Here is a 27,955-nt window from a genome sequence, read left to right on the forward strand (position 1 = left end):
ACAATATGCTATATATGACAGCCAGTATAACTGGTAGAGGAAAACCCCTGGGAAGAACCACTGACCCACAGGAAGCTACAGGCAAGCTTCTCAAATACCCACTTATTATGCCAAGCCCGAGACTCTAAGTACCATTTTTATATAGGACCAACTAGACAGCATAAGAAACGCTTGGGTGTAAACCACATCCAAATATGACTGTCCATTAAGCATTTGAATAATTTTCATGCAATCCCGCCAAACATATTCCATGGGACAGATACAACCAAAAATTAAAATACGCTCACTGCTAGCAGTGGGGGTATCAAAAGAGCACACAGACTTGTTAAACATTTGGTATACCTGATAAACCATTTCCTGAAATCTGGAAGAAAAATAAAACCAACACAAGCATATTAAAGATTTTCAAACTTTTCTGATTATGGCAACAAGAAACTGTGTATAATTCTTGCATCAGTTATCCCTAAACCAGGTCACCATTATCACACTGTCTGGTCATTCCAAACACGTACCTGTCTGACAAATGTCGTCATACCTACATAATCCTTGCTTATGTATTGTTGTATAGCTAGTGATATAAAATGCGTATTAGTGACATGCTATAATTCAAATCAGTTATATAAATTTACAATGTCAAGGTGTGTCAAAGACATTTTTTCTAGTCTGTGTTCAGTTTACCAGTGACACATTTTACTACTAAATACAGACAGTTTGGTCATAGATCTGATTATATTTTAATCTCATATTTTCACAAATTGATGATCTGACCAATTATTGACAATGTAGCATAACTGTCTGTACTGTATTTGTTACCTCTCTAAATCCATGAAAATCATTTGCTCATGAAAATACTGTACTTTACAATAGCCTACAAAGTATGTTTTTTACCTTCCAAAATACCATTCCTGTGGCTTAAGTGGTCAGAGCATCCACCTTGGATGCGGGAGGTTGCAGGTTCAAACCCCAGCTAAGTCATACCAAAGATTTATAAAAATGGTACAAGCTGCAGTTGCCAGGCTTGTTCCTCAGCATTCAAATTAGTGTTAAGACTGGTCATCCTGGTGTTAGGATAATTTAACTGGATGGGACATAATGCTCTATGTCTGCGGTATGATACACCGGTGCCAGACATCACTATAAACTTTCAAACTGCACACCCCCTAGCAATATGAGTGGAAAATTATCAAAGTTATTTTAAAAATCCAAATCACACACATGCACCTTCCAATATATTTTCATTATTTTGTGTTTTAAATATAGTATTCTCAAAACTTTTGCCTCTGCTGGATAAACACTATGCACCCAAATACCACACACTAATCTTCACCCAAAATGTAAATTTGCTCACAAGTCGGAGCCAAGTGCAAACTTCATAGACCCAGATCTGCTGTCACGCAACAGTAGATCTGGGTCAATGCAGTTTGTTAGAAGCAATCAGCAGAATGAACGTGACTCTGATCTGCCATTACATGGTTTATGATACTGAAGTTGACCTTCACTTGTAAGTACACTCAGATTGAATTCCAGACTTCAGTTCTTTCATGCTCATGAATAAACAATCAAAATGGAAGCCATGGTGTCTCAGTGATTGGCATACCACAATTAAGACTGAAAGGGAATGGGTTTGAATCCTACTATTGTACCATCCTGGCATAGCTACTAAGGTATGTCCTTAGGCTAGGCACTTTACTCCAATTGCCTCAGCACCAAATAACCTACATGCATTGCTGTGCTGTCAAGCACCAAGCCATCAAGAAGACTTGTTCTATAAGAACAATGTTATTTCATGCTCCACCTAATCGATTCTCCTCTCCTTTTAGTACAGCATGATGAAGTAAAGATAACCTTAAGGTTTACCCTACTATTAACATATTTAACTTTCTTTCAGACTGACTGAAAGTGTTCTTTCAATAAACCCTTGAGCTACCCAATTAGTCAAACAAGTTTCTGACAGCAGTTTAAATATCTACAATGACAAGTTCAGTATCTAGAGTGATATAAAATGGTTTCCGCTAAAGGTTGCATCATTAAGTGTCTATTTATAAACACACAACTGTGGGATTTTGCACATACTCTCACCCCAACCTACCCCACCAAAAAATAGTTTTCAGTTAAAGAATAGACCTTTATTACACTGGTCAGCAGTGTTAGAAAATTACTGTCTAGGAATTATGACAATTTTAAAGTATGATTTCTTATCGTTGATAAAGGATCTTGTAAAATATAATAGAAACTTGTTTCAGGAACAACAACTGCTCAAAATGTTTTATCAGGTAATAGTCTGGAAATAGTGGCAATAATACAAGGAACCCTGCAACACATCAATTTGGGTTCATACAACTGACCACATTATGTATCAAACTGTGGTCAGACAAGAATGATAAGGAATTAGGTGCATGCACGTAATAAAGGGGGAGGGATGAAACACTACAGGAGCATACAGTAATAATTGTACTACATATCTGCCAAATGATAAATATAAAGATGGCCCCATTCTCAATGAAAATTAATTGTTGCTCTTTGAGATCATTCATTATGATCTGTTACAGCTAGAGGTTTCTTAACCTAACTGATACCTGTTTGTCAGCCTGGCTGATGTTTTGAATAGTGTCAGGGAGAAAGCAACAGCCAAAGCTAAAACCTTGAACCAAACTGTCATATCCAACTCTGTGTTATAATGGTTTCCCTTATAGTGGGCATCGCTTTTTCTTTAAAGCCTATTTACACCATCTTAATCTTATTATTATGTTTCAAAGGAAAAATTATGTCAAAAACTTAATCTAAATTACAATAGCTTGCTACTCAGTAGAATTTATTCAAAAAGTATCTGCCTTGTGTTTCAGATTAAGTTTGTTTTTGTTGGTTTTAATTGTGTATCAAACACATTATTGGCTGTATTACGCCAAGGAAATCATCCATGGAGTTAAGTACCTTTCCAAAGGACACACAAAGGCAGCTGGCACATGCTGGACTGGGCAGGTATCTAACCCATGAAACTTGAATTACAAATCTGACACTCTCGCAACTGAGTTAACAGGACTCCTGATTTCAATTTAAATTGTAAATGTAATTAGCAGCTGAATTGATCAAAGCAAGCACTATCAAAACTGCCAACAGAGATGCTACAGTATTTAACAATGTAAGCCTGAAAAATGTGTTTGCATTTGACCTAACATTAACATAGCCCCAGAAAATACTCGTGCTCTGATTTGAAGACAAAAAGAACAAATTCTATCCATTAGTTGAAAACAAAATTACCTTGACACAGAAGAAAATACTATTCTGGTTAGAAAGAAAATTCAAGGTCCTCTCCCAACCCCAATGATTAAATGGTCAGTCCATTGTACAGGTACATAAAAACTTCCAAAGCGAATATAAATTATGGATATGTCTAGTTATGACTTTGGGACAGAATAAACTACTGGGAGTTCGTTTTTGATGGAGTTTCTTGTTCTTTATTTACAGACTTCAAGCCATGTGAGACACTAGAAAATGAAAAAACAGTTTATTTGGGTGGTTGGGGTGTGGGTGGTTAAAACTCATATCAATTATGTAAATACATGTATATACGTGTTGCTATTGCATAGCTGATACTATTCCACATAGAAAAAAAAAACAACCATGACAGGAATTTGTCCTACTATTATGTTGAACATGATATTCTAGTAAAATGGGATGCTACTCATGCACACTTGTTCTTCATTCCTTTTTAGGATGCAGTCTAATTTAGTTGGGCATAAGTGTGGGGCAGGAGGAATGATTCTGGCAATAGCAACAGGTTAGTTTTACATCATTAAAATAAGTTTACATCACACCAAAACAAATATATTTTAATATCAGTAATACCTGCCTGTTGTTATTGCATAATTTAATGTCATTTTGGTGGGAGGCTTATGATCCCACAACTGGCAAATATAAACACACATAAGGAAAACTTACCCACAGGGAAGAATAAGTGACTACTGCAGGTCATGGAATCCACAAAGGCCATTTTCTAAGTAATGACGATCAGACCCAAGGAGAATATGCATTAATTCTTCTGTGAGCTAATGAGTGGGGGTGAAAGAAGTGCACACCATAACGTGACCTTCATCACATCATCCAAAGACAAGCCACTGAGGCAACTATGGTTTGAACCACATGGGCTTTAATTTTCAGAGGGGACTAGTAAACTCTCTTAATGCAATCCACTTAGAAATGGCAGAAGATGAAATATCAGCTGAACCTTTAATGGGGAGGAAAAAATGCTTCCTACCCTTTCTTCACACTTTAAAGCCTGCTAGAAATTTCACTGGAAGGCAAGTCCAGGTCCCTGAGGAAATGCCAAGATGAGCAACTTCAGCATCCAAAGTGTGCAGTTTAGAGGACCAGAAAGGGGCATGACCATTACAGTTAGATGCTGCTGCTAAGGATCACAATAAAAAGGGGAGACAGATCAACCCTTATCTTTTCAAGCAAAGTCTTAGCCCTTGCTAAACCTTTATAGAGAGCTTCTTAATCAAAACCAAGTGAGGATAAAATAAATTTGGTTCAAAGTTTGCCCAAGAAAGTTCTTCCATTTTGGAAAGAAATTCAGAGTCATTAGAACCTGAAGATTTAGGACAGAGGTCATTGGGCAAGAGGCAGTAAACATCATTTGCCACTTTGCCAAAGGACCAACTGTCTTCCTCCTCTACTGCCGTTACCAACTGGAGAGAGTGGGCAAGGGACGTTTAAGAAAGTGGCTGCCTTGTCAGCCTGTTCTTTATCAAACTTGTGTGCATCAATGAGGACAGAAAGATGACTTCATCCTCTTCTCTCTCCTGGGAGACAGGACTACATGACCCAATGTTTCTCTGTTGTTGAGGTGATTTTAGGAGAAAAGGAACAGTGAACCAGTAACTCCTTCCACATAGTTAATGGACTGTCCTTAGCAGGAAACTCAGCAGGTGAGTGAGAGTGGCTTAGATCTGACCTCTTTTCTTACTGGGTATGAAGGTAAAATCCTGGCTGTATAAGAATGTGAATATAATAATTCATAATGAACATTAATATTAATAAAGTAGGGTCCAGAGATTCACGATATTGCAAGGATAGGGCAAATATTAACAAAATACTTAACCTAGCTAGCACAACAAATTAGAGAACACAAGAATGGGGGGGGGGCCTGGCCAAACATTTACTGAAAAAATGCTAGTAACTCTCAAGAGAGCTACAATTAACAGAAAAATCTTGATTATGGTATAATCCAGTTGTTTAAGAAGACACTGCACATTAGAGATGTAGTAATTCTGCATGTTAACCCATGAAGCAAATGCAAATCTTCACTGACATAAACAGATCAGACATTACAGCCACAACCAGAAATACGAATGAAGGACAAGTGTACATGGGCAGAATATCAACAGGATGGGTAGCATATATATAGAATGACTCCCATTAGGGCAATCCAGACCATTCTGGAATCTTCTGATTCACCCTAATGAGATGAATTTGGTCAGGGTATTTTCCACCCAAAACAGTACCTGCTATGCAAAACCAACAGATATGTACTACTGATATTAAAATATATGTTCTAATACCATGTCTTAAGACTCTAGAGCAATTTATTCAAGGAAAACTTAAATGCCTGTAGGAAAATTATTAATTTTGAATTTTGAGCCTAAAAGTCATAATCAAGTAGTCACAATTATAATATCACTGACTTGCACTAAACCTTGCTTTAAGTATACAAAAAGAGATGACACCAATCTGCAATAATTTATGAAAGCAATATTACCAATGTTTAGCTTCTGCCCGACTCAGCATACATTAGATAATTTTTAAAAATCTGCTGGCTGACCAAGGCAGTAAACAACTGCCCAAAAAACTCCTGCTGTACACATCATTAAGGACAACAGTATTTAACAAGTAACACAGCTCAATGGGCAACAGTATGCAGAAACTAGGCAAGTGCACAACTCAGTCAGCAACAGTACTTCAGAAACACACCAAGTAACACAACTTAGTTGGCAACAGTACTTACAAACTTACCAAGTAAAAGCTTTAACAATGAGGTTAATCTAGGGTTAGGGTAGACATATGGATGGACACGCATGCATAGATGCCCAAGTTATTACAAGAAGAACCAATGGTATATTATAATCTCAAGATGAGAATTTATCCAGTTAAAAACTCCAATATTCTAATTTGCTAAAAGTAATACTATATTAATAACTTTGTATAAATGACAAAGCAGGCATAAAATTTAAAACTTTATTCATGACTTATTTTCGGACATCATTCTGTTAAGACTGAAACCTCTGAACAAATTTGTAAAAAAAATGCAGCAAGAGCTGATATTCAACTTTAATCTGATCCTCATATGTTTACATTTGTTTCCCCAAATTAAAATTTTTAATTTTTCACTCCACCACCCCAAACTGGATCTAATACAAGGGCTGAGGATGAAAGCTGATACAAAGGTCTTAACTGTCTGACTACATAATAAGATACATAGTTAAAAGTACAACATTTCAATACTAAATGCTAAATGTACATCCTATATTTGGTCTTTCATCTTCTTCCTCTGTCATATTATATGTCATGACAATGCATGACCCTCATAAATTCAGATATGCTCTAATTATGAAAGGGAACGCCTATTCAACATGTGTTTTAAGTCTGATATAATCTTAGGGTTGCTATCAAGTTTTCATGTACAGTACATGTAAACCATCAGACCTTAACATCCAATCTAGAAGAATCTGGACAGATCTATAAAAAGGTGCAAGATAAATCCTAAACTTTAGTAATACATGTATTTAGATGTTTAAGGCTAAATCCTGACACCATACTAAACATATTCATTTGTGTAACCATTTACAATGGCAGAGTGGCATAGAGGTACTTAATTAAGCTTTATGTGTGTGTGTGTGTGTGTGTGTGTGTGTGTGTATGTATGTAGCACCTCAGCAAAATAGTGGCAATGTAATGCAACCAAAAGGCTATGTTCTAAAATGTAAAAATGAATTGCACAAAACTAAAACTTCCAAATAACTGTAACTAAGTACAACAAATAAAATATAAAATAAAGATGTAAAAATGCTGTAAAATGTATATAACTGATACATGAAATACTTTTAAAATCCTTCAAATGTTATTAAAATTTCCTTTATAAGCTGTATTCCCTTAAAAATTATGATATATCTCCTAGATCTTATGCTTCACGGCAAGATCAATATTACTGAAGCCCATTTGAAACAAGCTGTTCCAAACAATCTGCAAATTCTGTTTCTTAAAACCCATTATCATAAAAAAAACCTTATCTGAGGTTAGCTTAAAACAAAATAATTTAATTATGAAATAGAAGGTGCAGAGAGGGAATAGCTAAATAACAAAAAAATGAGTCACTTCTGGTAACTGATTTACAGATTCGGAATTGATCCTCCAACTCTTCAATTTTTACTACTGCAATAACTTATTCATTGTTCTACACACTAATTTTAAAGCTGTCCATTAGTTATCATTGTTACGAAACTATTTTTGTTTACTCAAAATATTACTTTGCATTATGAAACAATTCAACTAATCAAACATATGGTATGGTATGATTTGGTGCTTAAGGGCACAGCAAAACAAGTAGGTTATATAGAACCTAGGAAATTGAGTAAAGCACCTTACCTTGAAGGACAAACCATGGTAGCCAAACCAGGATGGTCTGATGGTAGGATTTGAACCAGCTCCCTTTAGGTTGCAAGTTGGACTCACTAGCTACTGTGCTGCAGCAGCTTCATCAAATATATGGTTTAACTGGTAATGGCCGACAGTGAACCAATGTCAAATAAGCCTGAACCAGCTCCTGTACTCTATAAGTATGCAATTGGACCCACTTGGGTTTTAAATGCAAGGAAACTGGTGAAATTAATAAATTGTTAAGTTTGCAGTGGGTGTTATGATGAATAATGAGATATTATAGAGGAACAACTAAAATGTATGTAAATGTGGTCATATGTGTGCCGTTATCAATCTTTAATAAAATAATATTTGTTGTTCTAAAATTTAACACTAATAGTTTGACCAAAGTGCGTTAATTCCTGACAGTTGAGTCAGATCTGAACCTTAACTGTTACCATAAAACTTTGAGATGAAAATTTTTGTTTGCTATGAACTTTTACAATGGCAGCCAGGTACTAATATGGGCCAAGAAAAGTGCATTTCAATATGACCACTGCACAACAATCAATCCACTTTATAATAACCTGGCTAAAAATGTCATACTTTAACATGATTGTCAAATGTATTTCTAGGGGCAATTATATAATGATCTTGATACTGCTTGATGAGAAAACAAGATATAAATCTCTCTCAATAACTCGTACACAATGGGGTAAAAAAAAGCACTATAAGTGAGGACAGAAGTTACTGGGGGACCTCTAAAAAATGAAGGGGGCGCCATCACAGGTAGACATCGAGATACACGTGGAAGGGAGGGGAGAGAGGCACTGTTTAATGGCTGAATACTCGTTTTATAATCATGTTGGGAATATGCCATGAATCACCTTTTTCTAATTAAATGGTTAGCTTTTCTGTATCAATTACATGTACCTTTATTCTGAAGGTAACCAATCTCTCTAAGATCATTACAACATCACTCCAATGTTTCAACACACCATGTACATGTGTGCTTGATTGTGTACCTGCAAAATATTGTGTAGTACATCAAAACTTTTGCACAATATAACAATATTCTTTTTGTTTATAAAGTATATTCATCTATTTGTTGTGAAAACAATGTCAACACTGAAACCTGATTTTTTAAAATTGTTTTATTTGTGAAATACTGATGCCATGATTTCATTGTAAGTAACAGTGAAACATCTGCTCATCTTTGAGAAAATCTCTGAGTGCCATTTCAGGAATGTTGAGTTCACTACAAACTTTGGAACTCACTTCTCTATAATTAACTATATCTATATATATATATATAAAATTCACACAGAAACACACACAGACACTGTGTTTATGGTATGCTGCCACTTTTCTGGTCTGAATACAAGAACACATATCACATTTATCAAGATTTAAACACTGGAACAAAATTAAAATATATGACTAAAGCATACATTTCACCTGAGAAAACTTATAACCAAAATGTTCAGCTTTGCAACAATACATACTGATATATATTTAAATACACAAATTTATATTGCAATAAAATTGTAGCTGGCAATACTCATCCCTAGATGGGTCCAAAATAAATGTCATTTTATTGTAATAAATACCATAGGAATTTATAAAAGCAAAGTCATAAAGATCAACAATGTGGAATTGTACTTAATTTGACACTGACTGTACAGCAATGCTACCAATAAATTGCACACTGTTCTTCAGCAAGGATAATTTCCTTGAACTGACATTTAATAACTGTCTATATTAATGCATTGTCTAACACTTTATGTTCTAATTCAACACATTTATCAGCAAAAAGTACAATCTATATCAGTTACAAGGATTCTGGAAGCCAGCCAAGAGGCAACAGTCAACCAAACCCAAGACTCCTGTGGAAAGATCAATCAACAAGATTCTGCAAGTGACACAACAGGCAACAGTCTACTAGAGCTAAGACACAGCAGAAGATGTACATCTGTGAATTTCAACAAAAAAATTCTTATGGCAAGGATTATAAGGTAAACTGCAAGGAATTTTCATGTAATTAATATTTTCATAGATATTAGTCGCTGCCAACTGAAATTACGTATATAAATTCTCAGTAGTGATAATTGATTCTTTCACAACATTTTCTTGTAGCCCCTCAAGCTATCAAATAGGAACTACATTTTTCCTATATATCTGTATTCATTTGTTTCTGAGAAATATATTCCTGAACATTTATTACATTTATTAGGTACAGGTACTTGCAAAAACCAGAAATTAATTACTGTATTATAACAATTCAAATTAAACTGAGCTTAACTGTAGATCCAACTTCAGTGACTAATAACTACTGAACATAGATGGTATGCAAAACTTACTGAACAGACTACTGCATGATGACAGAAGGTGAGTCCATAGTATTTACTTGGAATGAATGTACATTTTATTCTTAGTACTAGTTTGTTTAATTTCCATTATTCTTTATCAGACCGCAACAATTCTCAGTATAACTGCTATCAGCATATGTAACAAGCCTTGATGTTTTTTCCTCAGTAATCTAATATTTGCTTAACAACTTCTCTCTTTCTCTCTCTCGTCAACTCATTCAACAGCAAATTCTGATTTTATATTAGCAAGCACAACTGGCTGTATAGCACCCATGATCTGTCTAGTTTCAGTTCAGAAGACCAAACACAACTCCATGAGGTCAAAATCACACATGGGTCTAGCAAAAGTCTAAAAAATGAATATATTTCCCACTCAAACCTCTGGTAAAATCATTGATTGGTTCTTGGGTTCCAATGCATTCCTAAAAAGAACAAAGATCACACACACATAAATGAACTATTTTTAGATTTCTGTTCATATTCTGGACTGACCATATAAAGCATGTAGAGATAAAACAGGTTTTTGCTTATGCATGAAAATATTGCACATCTTTTGACTGTGACTTTAACTCAGTTTGTACATAAGAAAGGGACACATTGCCTGCTCTTTCACTAATACATTCTACAACCTCAAAAGTGCATTAAAAATGTGTTTACATTTATTGTTCATGAGCAAATATTGTATGTCAACTTTGGATTATCAATTAAGAATTTTTTTTACAATAAAAGACATATGAAGCAAATGAGTGAAACTTGTTGATAACAATTGTTGAGACCTTTACCAGGCACTGACTCAGTACAAGAAATCTTGGAGCCATGGGAGTCTGGTTAAGACACACTCCATGTAGATCTTTCCAAGTCAAACGAATCTGGGTAAGGCACTCACTCAACATAGATCTCTTGAAGTCACAAGGTCTGGTTAAGACAAACACTCCATGTAGATCTCTTAAAGTCACAAGGTCTGGTTAAGGCACTAATGCTCAGTGTAGGTCTTTTGGAGTCACAAGGCATCCAGTGTAGATCTCTTGGAGTCCCAAGAGATCTCTTGGAGTCAAAAGAGTCTGGTTAAAGCACTCACTTGAGTTATATATATAATTAATTTGCATTGTTTGTTAGTAAAAAAAATTATTTCATTATATGCAACTGTTAATGTAACATTGTATTTTGGACTTGACCTTGTCCAAAATCAAGTTCATTTTCTACATGACCTGAATCATTGATTTTGGTTTCATAAACACGTTTATCTCAACCTGAGTCTAGAACTTTGGAAATTTCACATGAATTGCCAGGTCTACCTGTTGTTTATTACATTTTATATTATAATTTTAGCAACAGACTTATAATTATAACAAAGATTTTATTCTGAATTCATTAGTGCCTTCTAGAAGGAAGCTTTCCATTAAGTAATAGTGTGTGTTTGAAAATGCTAAATGTCAGGTAGAGGAGTGTGTGTGTGTGTGTGTGTGTGTGTGTGATTTGGATTTTTAACTTAGCTTTAACAATTTTTTAGTCATATTGCTATTATGATATCTGCAGTGTGGCAGTTTATAGCGATGTCTAGCACTGGGGCATCATGCCGCAGACATGAAGCATGATGTCCCACCCAGTCACATTATCCTGACACCAGTCTGACCAGTCCTAACACGAACTTCTTAATACTGAGCGCCAAGCTAGGCAGCTGTTAGTACCATTTTTGTAAGTCTTTGGTATGACACAGTCGGGGATCGGACCCATGACCTCCTGCATCCGAGGTGGATGCTCTAACCACTAGGCCACCCGAGCGGTCCATCAGGTAGAGGAAACTATAATCTTGTTTTTATTTAAAATTAATTATTTGTGCTTTAAGATCTTAGCAGAATCAAATGTATTATTGTTGTGTCCAGAAGTTTATTTGAGCTTGAATTTATTTATTCAAATTAATTAATTCAGTTGATTCTTCTTTGGAAATACAAACTGCCTCGAAAAATAACATACATGGAAACAGAGACTTGAATTTATACTGACATTTCAAATAAGGATATATTCTTGGATTGTATTATTGTAATCCAACAAAAGACATTTGGCACCTCACCACTATCACAGGCCAACAAAGACAAATAAACACTTTCTTTGCTGGATTTAATTTGTATTTCCACTAAGGCTTATTCAGAACTTTAATCATAAGGACTTGTGTCTGTAATTCTAGGATCAATTGGTATTTAATTTGCAATACAAAATAAGATCCATTATTTGTTAACATTTTCATTTTGTATTCTAGGGAAATAAATTAATTGTTGAAACGTTTTACACAGCTTGTTGCTTCCCACTCTTCTTTATTACTTGTTTTAAGGCCATAGTCATAATACAGTACTTGGTGTAGATCTCTTGGAGTAACAAGAGTCTGGCTGAATGAGACTATGGTCAGTAGGGCAAGTGAACACGTTACATGTGCATTCCTGTGTTAGTAGCACGGGAAATTTAAAGAAAGCAACAGCACAATCACTTTGATAGTTCAGTCAATACAGCCTAGAATAGCAAATTCTGGACCATTAATGTATACATTCAAACGTGTTGTTGTTGTTGGGTTTAAAGCCATTTTTCAGCACACAATAGGCTATGCATGGCAGCCAGCATTAATAGTGGAGGAAGAACCCTGGAAAATCCCGGGAAGAACCACCGACCCACGAGACATTCAAACGTGTAGAAAATCAAGATTTAAAAGGTATGTTTTGAAATAAAAGCTTGGGAGAAGCCATTGAGCTCTTTTCAGTTCACACTGACAAGGAAAATACCAGGTACAAACAGATCTGAGATACTCATAATTATAGATAATCTAGCACAGCTACAGACTGTTACACTTACCCAGTGTACATATCACTGCATGAACACATTGCCCATTCTTTCACCTATATATTCCATAGCTGGTAAGGTACATTATAAACATATTTATATAAACTGTTTATGTACAAATAATATATATGTACTTTGCAGGAGTAAACAAAAAAAGGAATAAATAACAGCATACAAATATTGTAATAAAATCTATGTCAAAAAGGTATCCTTCTATTTCATTGTGTGATTATTGCTGAATGAGACCTACGTTGATGTCAGACTATTTTATTGTGTGATTATTGCTGAATGAGACCTACGTTGATGTCAGACTATTTCATTCTGTGATTATTGCTGAATGAAACCTACGTTGATGTCAGACTATTTCATTGTGTGATTATTGCTGAATGAGACCTACGTTGATGTCAGACTATTTCATTGTGTGATTATTGCTGAATGAGACCTACGTTGATGTCAGACTATTTCATTGTGTGATTATTGCTGAATGAGACCTACGTTGATGTCAGACTATTTTATTGTGTGATTATTGCTGAATGAGACCTACGTTGATGTCAGACTATTTCATTCTGTGATTATTGCTGAATGAGACCTACGTTGATGTCAGACTATTTCATTGTGTGATTACTGCTGAATGAGACCTACGTTGATGTCAGACTATTTCATTGTGTGATTATTGCTGAATGAGACCTACGTTGATGTCAGACTATTTCATTGTGTGATTATTGCTGAATGAGACCTACGTTGATGTCAGACTATTTCATTGTGTGATTATTGCTGAATGAGACCTACGTTGATGTCAGACTATTTCATTGTGTGATTATTGCTGAATGAGACCTACGTTGATGTCAGACTATTTTATTGTGTGATTATTGCTGAATGAGACCTACGTTGATGTCAGACTATTTCATTGTGTGATTATTGCTGAATGAGACCTACGTTGATGTCAGACTATTTCATTGTGTGATTATTGCTGAATGAGACCTACGCTGATGTCAGACTATTTCATTGTGTGATTATTGCTGAATGAGACCTACGTTGATGTCAGACTATTTCATTGTGTGATTATTGCTGAATGAGACCTACGTTGATGTCAGACTATTTCATTCTGTGATTATTGCTGAATGAGACCTACGTTGATGTCAGACTAGTTTATTGTGTGATTATTGCTGAATGAGACCTACGTTGATGTCAGACTATTTCATTGTGTGATTATTGCTGAATGAGACCTACGTTGATGTCAGACTATTTCATTGTGTGATTATTGCTGAATGAGACCTACGTTGATGTCAGACTATTTCATTGTGTGATTATTGCTGAATGAGACCTACATTGATGTCAGACTATTTTATTGTGTGATTATTGCTGAATGAGACCTACGTTGATGTGAAACTAGTGGGTTCTTTATCATGAAGACAATTCCCCATCATTGACCTTACTGGGATGAAAATTACCATATCAAGATTAAATTTGGTGGCAACAATCATGGATAGTTAAAACACACAGCTCTCTATCATTTTAACACAGTATTTGGTGTCCTTAACTGCTGGCCTCATTATGTACAGAGAACTACTTTTCTCTTTACCCAAGGTGAAAGCCATCCACATAGTTTGAACCAGATATATTATGGAACAGTACTGTTGTTTTGTTGAAACCATTGTTTCCTTCAGTCAGTGACAATGATCTTTGACCATTTTACCCCAAAATCAACTGCCTTCTTCATATCCCAAATGCAAACCAGACAAAGTTTGGTTGAGGTATTTCATATAGAACTCTTGCTTTGAGCAAAACATGAACAAATGTATTATGAAGGACTCAGCCTGTTTAATAGTCCACTATGTATATGCAGAAATCATGTTTATTTCAATCATGTTGACCTTAAGCTTGACCTTTCACCTTTTAAGCCTATAATATATATGCTTCTTCACTATCCAAAGTGTAAGATATCCATTAAGTTTGGTTCAGGTCTCTGATGCAGAACTAATGTTATTATGAGAAAATCATTTTCTTCTTTCAGTCACAGTGACCTTGGCCTTTGCTTGTTTGAATCCTAAATGAACAGACTTATTTATTTGACCAAAGTCCAAGCCCTCCACTTAGTCTGATAATTATATATAATGGAAAACTCAAATTCTGGAGATCATTGTTCTTCTTCCAGTTACAGTGACCATAACTTTTGCTGAAAAACATCATGAGCAAACCATCCACAAAGTTTGGCAACTATAGATGGAAAACTCAAGTTACTGTGCAACCATTTTTCTTCTTTCAGACATGGGGTCCCAGGTGGATGAATAGTCTTAGGCACTTGCTGTTACAGATCACGTCTCTTTGCAAGTTTGTGTCTTTGCCTGACCAACATGGCAGTGTGCAAAAGCTTGTTCATAGCTTCCAATGCATCAGTAGTCCTTCCTGGGCTGTTCCTTCACAAAATATGCTGGCCATAGTGTATAGCCTATCGTGTGCTGAAAAACATGCATACATCCAAGCATTTGAGGTCAAAGACCAAAAATAATAATAATGGCATTAAACCCAATAACAACTTCTTCTGACACATTAATCTTAGCCACTTATTCCAAAACCTCAGTAGGTTTCTGCCTTATCACAAATGCAAGCCATCCACAAAGTTTTTTTGGGGGGGATGGTGAACAACTTGAGCCATTACTGAGAAAAAAATTATTCTGATAACAGATGGAAAGATGTCATCTCAACACAATATTCTCTGCCTTGTTATGAGCATATAAAACCTGGGGTATAATAGGAACAAAACATACCACTTTTTTGTCTATAACACTTTATACCTTTTAATTCCATCAATCCACAGAACATGTAATTGTTTTTGTTCACTTCATATTGATACAGAACCATTCTCTAACTAAACATTTTACAGATCTAGCTACTTATGTAAATTATATTTTATTTTTACTTCTAATCATTTGTACAACTATAAATATAGTAAGAAGTGTTTAACAAAAAAAGACATTTCAGATTGTTGAATACTTGGATTTATAAAACTATCTTTGTTCCAATCATGCCAATTACCTGCATCAACATGTACAGTATTGAGAAAAGAGCTGAAGGAGTCAAACGAGACTTGAGATAAAGAAAACTGAAACTGAAAATTATTATGTATTTTTAAATAAAATATTACTTCTCATAACTCTCAAAGTGCTGTATAACAGTCTTGAAATTCAAGATCATGGGGATGTGACTGGACTATTCCTAAATATACTCTTTACAATGTGATATGTATACTGTATCTACGCTTTGATACACTGTGCCAGTTTGTAAGATTCTTCTGTGCTGAAATGTAAGTAATTTCCCAATGATATGTGTATCATCCTTTTGTTTATAAAAATGGTTTCTACACATAAAATGAATCTACATTTGAAATGAAAAAGAAATATCTAAACTTAAATAAAGCAAACTTCTTCAGTCATATGAAACTCTGATTTTTTTGTCCATGAAATAAATAAAAAAAAAAGAGCTGATGTCACTGAACATGACTACAGTCCTCAAGTAATTGTAATCCTTATTATGATCTGACTGACTGTATGATAAATACTGGAAACTGCCTTACAGGGTGATTGAACAGGGAAGCTAAACACCCACCTGCTTCTGTCTTTGTTAAAGGGAACTGATACTTAACATTATAGAAACATCAGTCTACACCATAAACTTTCAAACAGGCCAAATGAAAATTAACAGACAAAAAGAATTTAAGATTCCAGGACAAAAGCCCCCTAACAGATAGAACAAACGCCCCCTAGGACACTCAGGATGGGAAGGACAAATGCCCCTTGGTCTTTGGTATTTACATGTATTATGCCTTTTCACCATTTATTTGTACAGAACTGTTAATGTATTGCATTGAGATTGATTGATTGATTGATTTATTGTTTGTAGCTATATATACTATGATGTACAATGGTCTCCCATGCAACATTTAGTGTTTGTTGTAGTGTGTAATGTAATGTGTATCTTGTGTAATGACTATAAAACAATTTTTAAAAAATATTTTACAGATTTTAATTTGATAAAATACAAGCATATGTTCATAAATATCCAACAAAATAATTAAATTTATTCAATCAATCTGTTTATCACACACTAAGGCTACAAATCAACAATACACAGAATAATCCAGCATGCATAGTGCACCAAAGCACATTCATGTAATTATTTTAATACCTAATTAAACCCACAAAATCCTACAAATTATTAGTCTGAAAGTGAATTTCATTAATATAAAACTGTAATAAATGTTGGTGTATACAGATAAAAGAATAAACATATATTGTATATTACTAGTTTTTTTACTGAATTTTTTTTGAGGTGGGGCGGGGAACAATAGTACTCCCACACAATACATTTTGTTACTTTGGCAGTTCATTGTGTAGTTCTGGTTAATTGCACCTTTTCTCAGACAAAGACAATTACTTAATTCAGCTTTACTGTTTAAGCATGCCTAATTAGTGCCATTAAAAATATGGAGCATGTAAGAAAATATTCTATTTTAACAATTGTATTATTTAGAAAAAATTATATTTTATTTTAATCAAGCACTCAGTGACTGTATGCTAAAATTACTATGAGTCAAAGAAAATAAATAAAACAATGAAAACCATAATGCAATTAGTTATTTCAAGAAATGTGAAATTGGTGCGGGGGGGGGGGGGGGCTCTTTTGTCCTACTCCTGGCAGATTTGGTCCGGGAGGGCTTTTGTCCTAGGGAGCTTCTGTCCATACCCCACAATATAAATGATATTTATTCAGCAAATTTTCTTACAAACAGTTTTTGTAATTTTTTCCCCTCATAAAAATGCAAAACACAAACAAAACTTGGAAGATATGATTGCTACTAGAAAGTAAAACAAAATAGGTAAACACCACTTACCGGTTATAAGATAAACGTCCTAACACCCAAATTTGTCAAAAGATAGTTTCATTTATTTTATTCACATATTTTTTTTAGGAAAAAAAAAATCAGCTTTTAGTTGTGAAAATTACAATCAAAACAATATAAAGGCAAAACAGAAATATGTGACCGCAGTTGAACTGACTTTAAAGTTTGGGCAGGTGGGTCTGTGTTTACTTTAATATATATATATATATATATATATATATATATATATATATATATATATATATATATATATATATATACTTTTAATGTGATTGGAGGAGGGTACCATGGGGGAAAAGTGCTCGGGTAGGATATGAGAAACAGGGCCGGCAGCTAACCAACTGGAAACAATTTTTTTGTTTGGCCAAATTACTGCAACGAGACATTCTGAAATTCAATTTTTGATGGTAAATGATAATTATGCTAAAATGAAAACAAAAAAAATCATACAACATATTAACAGACAAAATTGTATGCAAACACTTTTTGTATGTCTTGTGACACTAACCAACTGGAAACAATTTTTTTGTTTGGCCAAATTACTGCAACGAGACATTCTGAAATTCAATTTTTGATGGTAAATGATAATTATGCTAAAATGAAAACAAAAAATCATACAACATATTAACAGACAAAATTGTATGCAAACACTTTTTGTATGTCTTGTGACACTAACCTATATATTCAATAATCCTTTGTCCCTATTGATATACCTTGTATTGTTCTGTATAAAGTGTTCTGGGTTAAAGCTAACATGAATGGAATGTAATACATTTGGTTACTCATTCCTGATGGCACTGTTTGTACTACAACACATAATGATTATTCAATAAGTATATCCATTCTCATTAACTGGTCATTGAGGTAGGCTCATTAGCCTACCATACACAATACACCAGATCAGCTAATGTACATTTCCTTATAAACACCTTGTGAAATAGTCATACACAACCAGTAACACTGCTACCTACCCCTTTCTAGTGATCAACTCATTTTGACCAAAGGCCTTTAACTCATTATCCCAACATGCCATGTTTCCACGACTTGAGGAAGTACCACAGTTCAAAGCTCTTTAATGTCAACGTCATTCAGGATACAACAAAGCAGATGGTATTGCAGACAAGAATATCTATGTCCTTCTAAAGTGATTCCAAATAATGTAGACTTTCTAAACATTAAAAAATACAATTGAAAAAACAATATGTCTGGATTTTAAATGTTTTGCACACAGATTTAAAGCAGATCAGTCCAAACTGCATACAGATGAACCATTGTCACGATTTTTAGTAAAATGAGGCCAGAAAAAAGAACTGTCCAATAAGCACACAAAAAAAACAAAAGAAGTCAAAATTTCACCCTTCTGTGCTTGTACTGGTGAAAAACCAATCAAAAATGTCTTTTATACACTTACACATATGGCAAAACAAAAACTTCTCATAAACCAATGTGTTTGGATGCAATCAAATGTAAACCCCAAAATGTGTTTTCTATCCCATTTTTTTAAAATAAAAAGAATCTCCAGGTGAAAATGAGTTAATGAATGAATTTCAATGACATCACTAAATTTTAATATTCCTTGCTTATTTGCCCATTTACAGACTAACATCACGTACAAAAAATTAAGTAGCCATTCCCTGATAATTGTCAAGAAAATCAATCAATTCATTATCCCATCATGCCAAATGTACGTCATGTAATACCATAGTTACGTGCTCTGAAATCCTGACATCATTCATGATACATCAGAGCCAATGGTATTGCCGAAAAGGAGAAATATGGACATACCAAATAATGTAGCCTTTCATCCTTTTATGCATTTGCAGATGAAATACACAATCAAGAACATGTTTTTTTACACTTAGGCATGTGGTTAGATGTAAGCCCCCAAAATGCAATTTCCTACCGCCATTTCTGGCAAAAGAAATTAAAAGAATCTCCAGGTAAAATGAGGAAAGCCCTATTTAAAGTCTTAATTTCCAGTGCATTAATGATAAAGAAATAGAGTGGCAAAAAAATGACTGTCTGAATATGGGAAAGCTTGCACACAAATATTTTTGTTTAAATTTTCTGCATGAAGGGAATAAAGACTGCATGAATTAAATTAATTTACATTATTGACATCTGTATCAGACAAAGCTAATTATGCTACTTCTGTCTGTCAAAGTAGATGTACATTTATTATATTTCGAGAGTAGGCCACAATTTTATATACTATTATGAAATAGGCCATGCTAAGAACAAGCAGTCAGATCAAACCAGTCTTAATATAAACAACAGCAACATCAGAAGAAGGGCTTTAAGAAATGCTTGGATCATGTGCCCTGTGTAACTAATGTCTAACAAGAATTATAAACAGTTTAATATAAAATATTGTCTAAACTAACATTTGCCTATAGGAAAAATTATTTTCCAGAATGACACACAACAGCATTAGACTGGACTTTGGAACTTTAACTTTTATATATGCAAGTAGGAATATTATATACTAAATCAAATTATGTGCTAAAACATGTTTGTATGTAACAGCTGCAAATACACATCAAAATGGTGAATATAAATATTCTGATTGAAAATGTAAGCTGCACATGTTTGCTTTGACAAAAAAATGTCAATTTTGATAATGCAGCCTCCATCTGTGACAGTCTGGCCTGACTTTAACAAAGACAGTGCCTGAAAGCTTGTCCAAGTCAACAACACTGCTAAATAATCTGCATGGTTGCTGACAAATAATTCCAGTTACACTAGGTTACATTTTAGCTATGTCAGATCATCATCACAACATTTCAATTGCTATATTCAACATACCCAAATCATCCATGATCTTATTATTATCCCCCACCCCTTCATGACATTTTTTTCAGGCCATTTGCATAATTTTCTATTCAAAGGATTTATTTATTCTTAAAAAATTAGAGTGGCAAATTGGTCTTATTCATAGGTTTCTGAAGTTTCAATTTCGTATGAAATAAACTTTTGCCTCTATATGGTAAATGAAACAGCTGTGTTGTGTGGATACTGCAACTGGAGCAGGCCTTCTTAATGTGACGGACCTAGGCCAACCACAGAACAAGTCAATCCAATAGCTGACAGGTCACATTTGTTCAAAGACTTTCAATCTGTGTGTAGGAACTCAGTTTCCACTTCAGGAGTCTGTAACATTATTTATTTAACAATATACATAAAAATACAGGAAAGGATATTTTCCCCTTTATTCAACTTCCTATATAGATATCATTCAGTGATAACTCAAGCTATAACCTATATACATGTTTAATACAATTTTGTTAGTTCAGTTAATGTTATTGTATGGCTTCTCATTAAAGAATTTCATTGTACATGTTTATCCTCCAATTTACTCTTTATGGTATTGATCATGTAATGTGTCAAAAGTTCATCAAGCGAAAGCTTTGAATGTAACATATATTTCCTTGCAGCCAAAAGGACTAGCAGATCAAGAAATATACTAGTCCTGCTGAATCTTCACTATTGGTAGTCCTTCCCACCAAACAAGTCAAATATATCAAGATTTATTAATGAACAAGCTATTAAGACAACTACTAGTCCAACTGGAAGCTGACTAGTCTCAGGTTAGTAGACTACTACTTATTTCTAACCCTCAGTATAAAATGTTTCTTAGATGTCTTTGGTACAAGCAAGTCATAATTTTTCTTATTTCTCTCAGTTCTGTCACATAGTGAGGCAATTTTTAATACTTCCCTGTTTTGTGGTACAATTTATAAATAATCCCAATATTGTATTGTATTTACATTTGTGCCACTGAACACTGGGAAGTGCCCAAGCTCACTTTAAATTTGTGGTAATTTTACCAACTTGAAAGTTTACAAAATCTGTAGCATCAATTTTTCTAATGGTTCATTTTCTTTTATGTCATACAATGTTGAGGTATTTTATATGCTTCTTAAGTTTTCCCATTAGTTCAGACCCCATATTTTACGTTTCTCAGCTGTATGAAATGATTTGGTTTAATAACGGTGCCAAAGAATTTTATCAAGAGTTTTGGGTTTAACAGGCTCTTGCAAAAACAAGATACATTTAAAAAAATACTTTTGGGACTTCTGTGTTTTAAACTCTTCCTTTGTGTTAATAAAGATGTCTTTGCAACTGACTACACCTTTAAAAAAAGCATTAATTTAATCTTGATTTCAATGATTTCCTACATCAAGTTTATGGGTCAATTATCTACCTTTTTGATAATCGTACTATTTGATTTATGGGTGTTAACAGCTAAGTGCCAGCCTTTGCTAAATTTGTTTACTTCTTATGAAGAACTAAATTGTTGGCCTCCAGCTGTTATTATTAATCAGACCATAACAAACATGAAATTGTTTCATTGCTCTAGTTAGCTGACCTACATAAATCTGGAATGTCACAAAGATATTGAACTGGGCTGGACTGAAATAATAACCTTGTTTTAATCCTATATGCTCATTTCAAATAAGTCTTAACATACTCATTCAGTTCAAAGTTATATGGTGTCATTTGTGTCTGGAATTTATCATGTTAAATCTATGGTGTATATTTTGCTGGATTTTATAATGTTGTGAGCTCAATCATACTTTACAAATTTCAAAAAGTAATCCCTTCTTCCATTTATCAAAAGATTGCACGAAATCTATAAAATCCAGGTATCAATGCCAGGACTCATTTTCTATGTTTTGGTGTCTTTAAAACACTGGTTGTCAGGTGATTTTCCCTTTCTAAACCTATGAGGATATTTCTTCCAAGAAGCTGTAAAGTCTTGTACTGATAATTGCAATAAACAACTGGCCAATACAGTTGGTAATGGGGTTCACCTGTAGTTTGCAGGATTAAACATAGCTGGAAGCTATATTCTGGGGAATTTAGCCAGATACAAATAATTGAATAGCAACAGAACTTGGGCATTTAACTGAATGTCTAATCATGTCAACAGGTTTTAATTTTCTTTTAAACTATTTAATAGTCTTTTGCACTTCCATTTTTTTAATGAGGGTACTGAATTCATCAGTGAATCAATTGGGGTAATCATAACTAATGTAAGTGCATGTATTTGACCACTAAGAGAACATTCATTCAAATAAAACTACATAATCACAACATGAAAAAGTCTTGGTCACTAAGCTGTTAAACACATTCTATAAGACAATTTTAGTTTGGATAGTTAAGACCCAGTCCTGTATTGTAAGTTTGTGTTTTGTGTTGTTCACAAAAGACTTCAAATTTAAAAAATGCAACTAATCCCTAACCAGCTTGTAAAATACTCAACTGATCAATTCCTATCAAGAGTTCTAACCAGCTCCCAAAATACTCAACTGATCAATTCCTATTAAGAGTTCTAACCAGTTTGTAAAATACTCAACTGATCAATTCCTATTAAGAGTTCTAACCAACTTGTAAAATACTCAACTGTTCAATTCCTATTAAGAGTTATAATCAGCTGCATCATTAGCAAATAAAACTGAATATACTTATGAAGTTGGAGGAGATAGATCATCTGTAATAAAGGTAATAGTCATTTTCTCCCATAACAACCCCCTGTACTGTGTCAAGGTTATACTGGTCAATGAATTAAAGGACCAAGGGCCATACTGATAAATACCACATTAATCACATCTTCAAATTTGACAATAACTTATCTCCTGATTGGTTAATCACATGGATGATATCAGTAACATTATAGATTACACCATGTAAACATCAATATATTAGTAAAGGTCTTATGATGGGCAAGGTGTGATTGCCCTTCCTTAAAGAGTTCAAAATAAGGATAGAACATGCAGGTATGCCTCCAGAGTCATATGTTGCATAAACAATCTGGCCTTGACTTGTAGCCTGCAATAAACATACACATGTAAAAGATAATATTTTTAAACCAAACAGCTTTGTTAGTTCTATGAATGAAACACAAAAGAAAAAAGGGGGAAGGGATTTTATTTTATCATATGTGGCTAATTGTTTTTGGAGGGTTTTCAAATTCAATTTCAGCAATGAAATCCACCAAAAGTGGTACCCTCATGAAAATGTGTGATATGACAGTAGATCTGTTATGCACATGAATATGAATAGCACAGCAATGAAAAGTAGATTATATTATGATCAAGCAAAAAAAGTGTATTGCCCATGAAGGACACATCAAGGAACCAGAACTGATCTGACCTAATGATGGGAATCCAACCTGCACCATTTTAGCAATTCTTTCACCACCAAGCCACTGCAGCTTCCTAATTATGGAAGAATAAAGTTGTAATGTTTCCGCGAAATATTAATAACTAATCTTGAAAAATCATGCAACAAGGAAAAATTTCAAGTACTATGCAAATGTACTTATAAACAACGTGCGATGGTTATGACTTCATGCAAAAAAAACTTCATTATTAAATTTAATTTAAAAAAAAAATAATAAAGAGAATTGATTGAAAGCCTAGAAGGTTTTAATTATTACGATTGACTGTCCACAGCAAGTTCATAATACAATTTAAGAAAAGCCCTATCCAGTGTTACAGCAGGGATAAATTCCTGTCCTGTGTATAGTCTAGACCCCGAGTCCTGTGTATAGTCTAGACCCTGAGTCCTGTGTATAGTCTAGACCCTGAGTCCTGTGTATAGTCTAGACCCTGAGTCCTGTGTATAAGTCTAGACCCTGAGTCTTGTGTATAGTCTAGACCCTGAATGCACCATTTCATTAGAATTCAAACTGAAAAACAGATCTAAAACTTTTGACTATGTCCAGCCACATCTATGTTGTCCTTAGCAACAGCCAAAGTTGCTAAGTGTGATAAAAAGTGTAAGGTTGTAAATAAAATCCATTTTAAAACAATGTATATGTCATAATGAAAACATTTAAAAATTGTGGTAGTTGGCCAAATTGCAATGTAAACTAATTCTCTGATGGTCACAAGTGTAACTTATTTATGAAGTTAAAACCCTAAGATATAATTTATTTTGAGACTGAATTAATAATAAGAGAGATTTAATGAATGATTTACTGATCTGAGAAAAAAGAAATTCATAAAAAAAAGATTATTTATTATAACAAATGCCGATAGATCATGAGTGAATACTACAGTCAAATACATGTAATAGCGGGGCCCGAGTGGTCGAGTGGTCTAAAGCGCTCTGCCATCTCACCTCTGTCTGCGTAGGTTCGAGTCTCAGATTTCGACCAATGTGGGTATGTGAGAAAGCTTGCCAGTAGCTTCTCGAGGGTCGGTGGTTCTTTCCGTGGTTTTCCTGGGTTCATCCTCCACCATTAACACCATTAATACTGACCGCCATGTATAGCCTATCGTGTGCTGAAAAATGGCGTTAAACCCTACAACAACAACAACATGTAATAGAAAGATCCAGAATGGTAAATTCCATTGTGAACAGTCTACAATCAAATACATGTAATAGCAAGATCCAGAATGGTAAATTCCATAGAATGGTAAATTCCATGGTGCAGCTCATTTCAGGTAAACCAAATATTCAAACATTTTAATGTTTTCATGAGTTGCTTGGGCATACATAAAAATGTCCAAGGAAAATATGACAGTACAGTGCAGAAGACAAAGTTAAGACAGCAAAACTATCAAAGCCAAAAAAATTAAAGTCTCATTTTTTTTATCCTCACTTAAGTCCATTATGTACTACTATATTCCTGTGTCCCCTGCCCCTGGGACCCCAGGTGCTACACTGCCTATCTCAACAGTTTGCTGTTTTGAATCCTGATAATTTCCTTTGTGTTCATATTCCCTATTTTAACCCAAAATTATAAAGATCTAAATTTAAACAAATTGCACCCATTATTAATACCCTAATGGTAAGAAAGGATTCCATTATCTGCAGCAAGAACATTTAAATGAGAGAGAAAAGAATACCTATATTTCATTAGCTCAAATCTGATCAACTTAAAAAATTAATTATATATTCAGCTGTTTCAACTGTTCATTTGCCAGATTCTCATGAAGGATAGGGAAAATTCAAACTACATTTAACAAATGCATTTAAATTCTCCTTCCTGCTTGACAGGCACAAGTCACTGAGTACACAATGAGAAACTTTGTATTTCAAATCTCAATGACACATGTAGAACTAATCAAATCAAAAAGACCAGGAAGAGCATAAAGGTAATCCAATACCCTTTCAATGATGTTATATTTAGCCAAACAAAAACAATATCCTGATCAGAGATAGGAGATCTCTGAACATGTTTTACAGATCTTGTATTTAACAACACAAAAGCAAAAACCTGATTATTGGTAGGAGATCTGAAATCGAAAAATCCTATGAATGACAAACTTCATAACACAACAAAAAGAAAAGTTTCAAAAGTTGGAATCATTATTGTCTTACTTAACATGGCACTGATAGGGATTCTAAATGCAAATAGCATATTATATTCATATTTGCAATGAACAGAAGGCATTATCTTTATAATTTATAAATGTATCTTACCAATTCATTGTATTATTTTTCATTAAATTAAATTATTCATTTAATATGCTGCATATACTATCAGCAATAATTTTATAATTTTTATGACAATAGTCTTCTATAAAAGGTATAAAATTCTACAACTTTGAAATTCAATTTCACAACCTATTTTAAATTTGCATGAAGTTAATATAACTAAACAAATGGAAATTATCTTGTTCCTTAATTTCTTCAGTTTTGTATGTAACTGCTACATCATATTAAAACCTCTTCATCTTTTCCATAATGTATATTTCACATATTTCCAAGTAAAATATTTAGTTGTAGTTTTATTGTCATATTAAAACCTCTTCATCTTTTCCATTATGTATATTTTCACATATTTCCAAGTAAAACATTTAGTTGTAGTTTTATTGTCATATTAAAACCTCTTCATCTTTTCCATAATGAATATTTTCACATATTTCCAAGTAAAACATTTAGCTGTAGTTTTATTGTTATATTAAAACCTCTTCATCTTTTCCATAATGAATATTTTCACATATTTCCAAGTAAAACATTTAGTTGTAGTTTTCTTGTCAATATATGTCTCAAAAACATTATGTTTTTTTAAATTCCTATTCAACAAAATCTTTAGAAGCACATTATGAACTTCAAATATAAATCAAAACTATGTGGACATTGTACCACACATAATGTCATCTCTTTGCTCAACTGCACTAAATGTGGCAAACAATATGTATGTGAAACGAGAAGGAAATTCCAAATGAAAATAAAAAGAACACTTGAGGGATATCCATAAAGATTCCCAATGTCTAGTCATTTTAATTTATCTGGTCACAAAATAGCTTGTATTAAATCTCAGATGATAGAAATTATCAAATCTGATTCAGAGCTCTCTAACCGCATTTTTCATAGGAAACTTTTGGGGATATACCAATTACATACTCTACACCTGGTAAGGATTAACATCTCTGTTTAAATATGCATTTTTAACATACTCCTGGAATTAGCCTGGGAGGTCCAGTCTATTTATATCGCTTCACTCGGTCTTGAATTTTTTTTCAAGAAAGAACGCAACAGCTCCAAAGTGTCTTGCTATTCCTAATAATATTGACCTCACAGAGAATAATCTAGTTTGATGATTCTACAATAAACATGTCCTTCAAGAATTTAACATTAAACACAAAATTCAAGCCTAAGTCAGTCAAGCATTAAATATGGGTCACAATGACCTACTTTTGTGATGAGAATGTAGTACTGTACTCATCAGAAGCATCCACTCATCTAATTTATTGATTCAAACATGAACAGTTAAAACATAATGTAAAAATAACTATTGGTCATGACGTTAATGTATGTGAATTGTGCATGTGATTTTGATGTTTAATGTTGTTCTAACAATTTTAGTCATATCTTTACAATTTCTGCAGTGTGGCAGTTTATAGTGATGTCCAGCACTGGGGAATCAGGCAGCATCATGACCTGCCCAGTCATATTAACCTGACGCTAAGCCAACCAATTCTAACAGTGACTAACCTCTTAATGCTGAGTGACAAGCAAGGCAGCTGCGAGTACCATTTTTATAAGTCTTTAATATGACTCGGCCAGGGTTTGAGCACACAACCTCCCACATCGGAGGTGGATGTTCTAACCATTCGCCATCAGAATGGTCCCCATAAGCTAAATAAACAAACTTAACAAAAGTCAGTAATACGTGCACTGTATTATGTTAATAATCATTATTCTTAAGGCGTGGTGAAGGAGATCCGTAAGAAATTAAATTTTCATGATTCTAACATGAACAGTG

The 27,955-nt window shown here is 33.9% G+C and overlaps 1 protein-coding gene and 1 long non-coding RNA gene across 2 annotated transcripts in view; one reads left to right on the forward strand and one right to left on the reverse strand.

Moving 5' to 3' along the window:
* The window catches only part of LOC149794974 (hexokinase-4-like), an 88,476-nt gene that overhangs the window by 37,226 nt on the left and 23,295 nt on the right, over positions 1 to 27,955 (reverse strand). The gene's annotated exons all lie outside the window — the stretch shown is intronic.
* Positions 8,833 to 27,855, forward strand: LOC149794975 (uncharacterized). The gene is made up of 3 exons (XR_016422221.1): positions 8,833 to 9,647; positions 21,165 to 21,317; positions 27,579 to 27,855. It is a non-coding gene; the product is annotated as an uncharacterized LOC149794975 (long non-coding RNA).

This window comes from Sinohyriopsis cumingii, chromosome 7 (assembly GCF_028554795.1).
Source record: "Sinohyriopsis cumingii isolate HCF-2022 chromosome 7, ASM2855479v2, whole genome shotgun sequence".
Taxonomy (NCBI): domain Eukaryota; kingdom Metazoa; phylum Mollusca; class Bivalvia; order Unionida; family Unionidae; genus Sinohyriopsis; species Sinohyriopsis cumingii.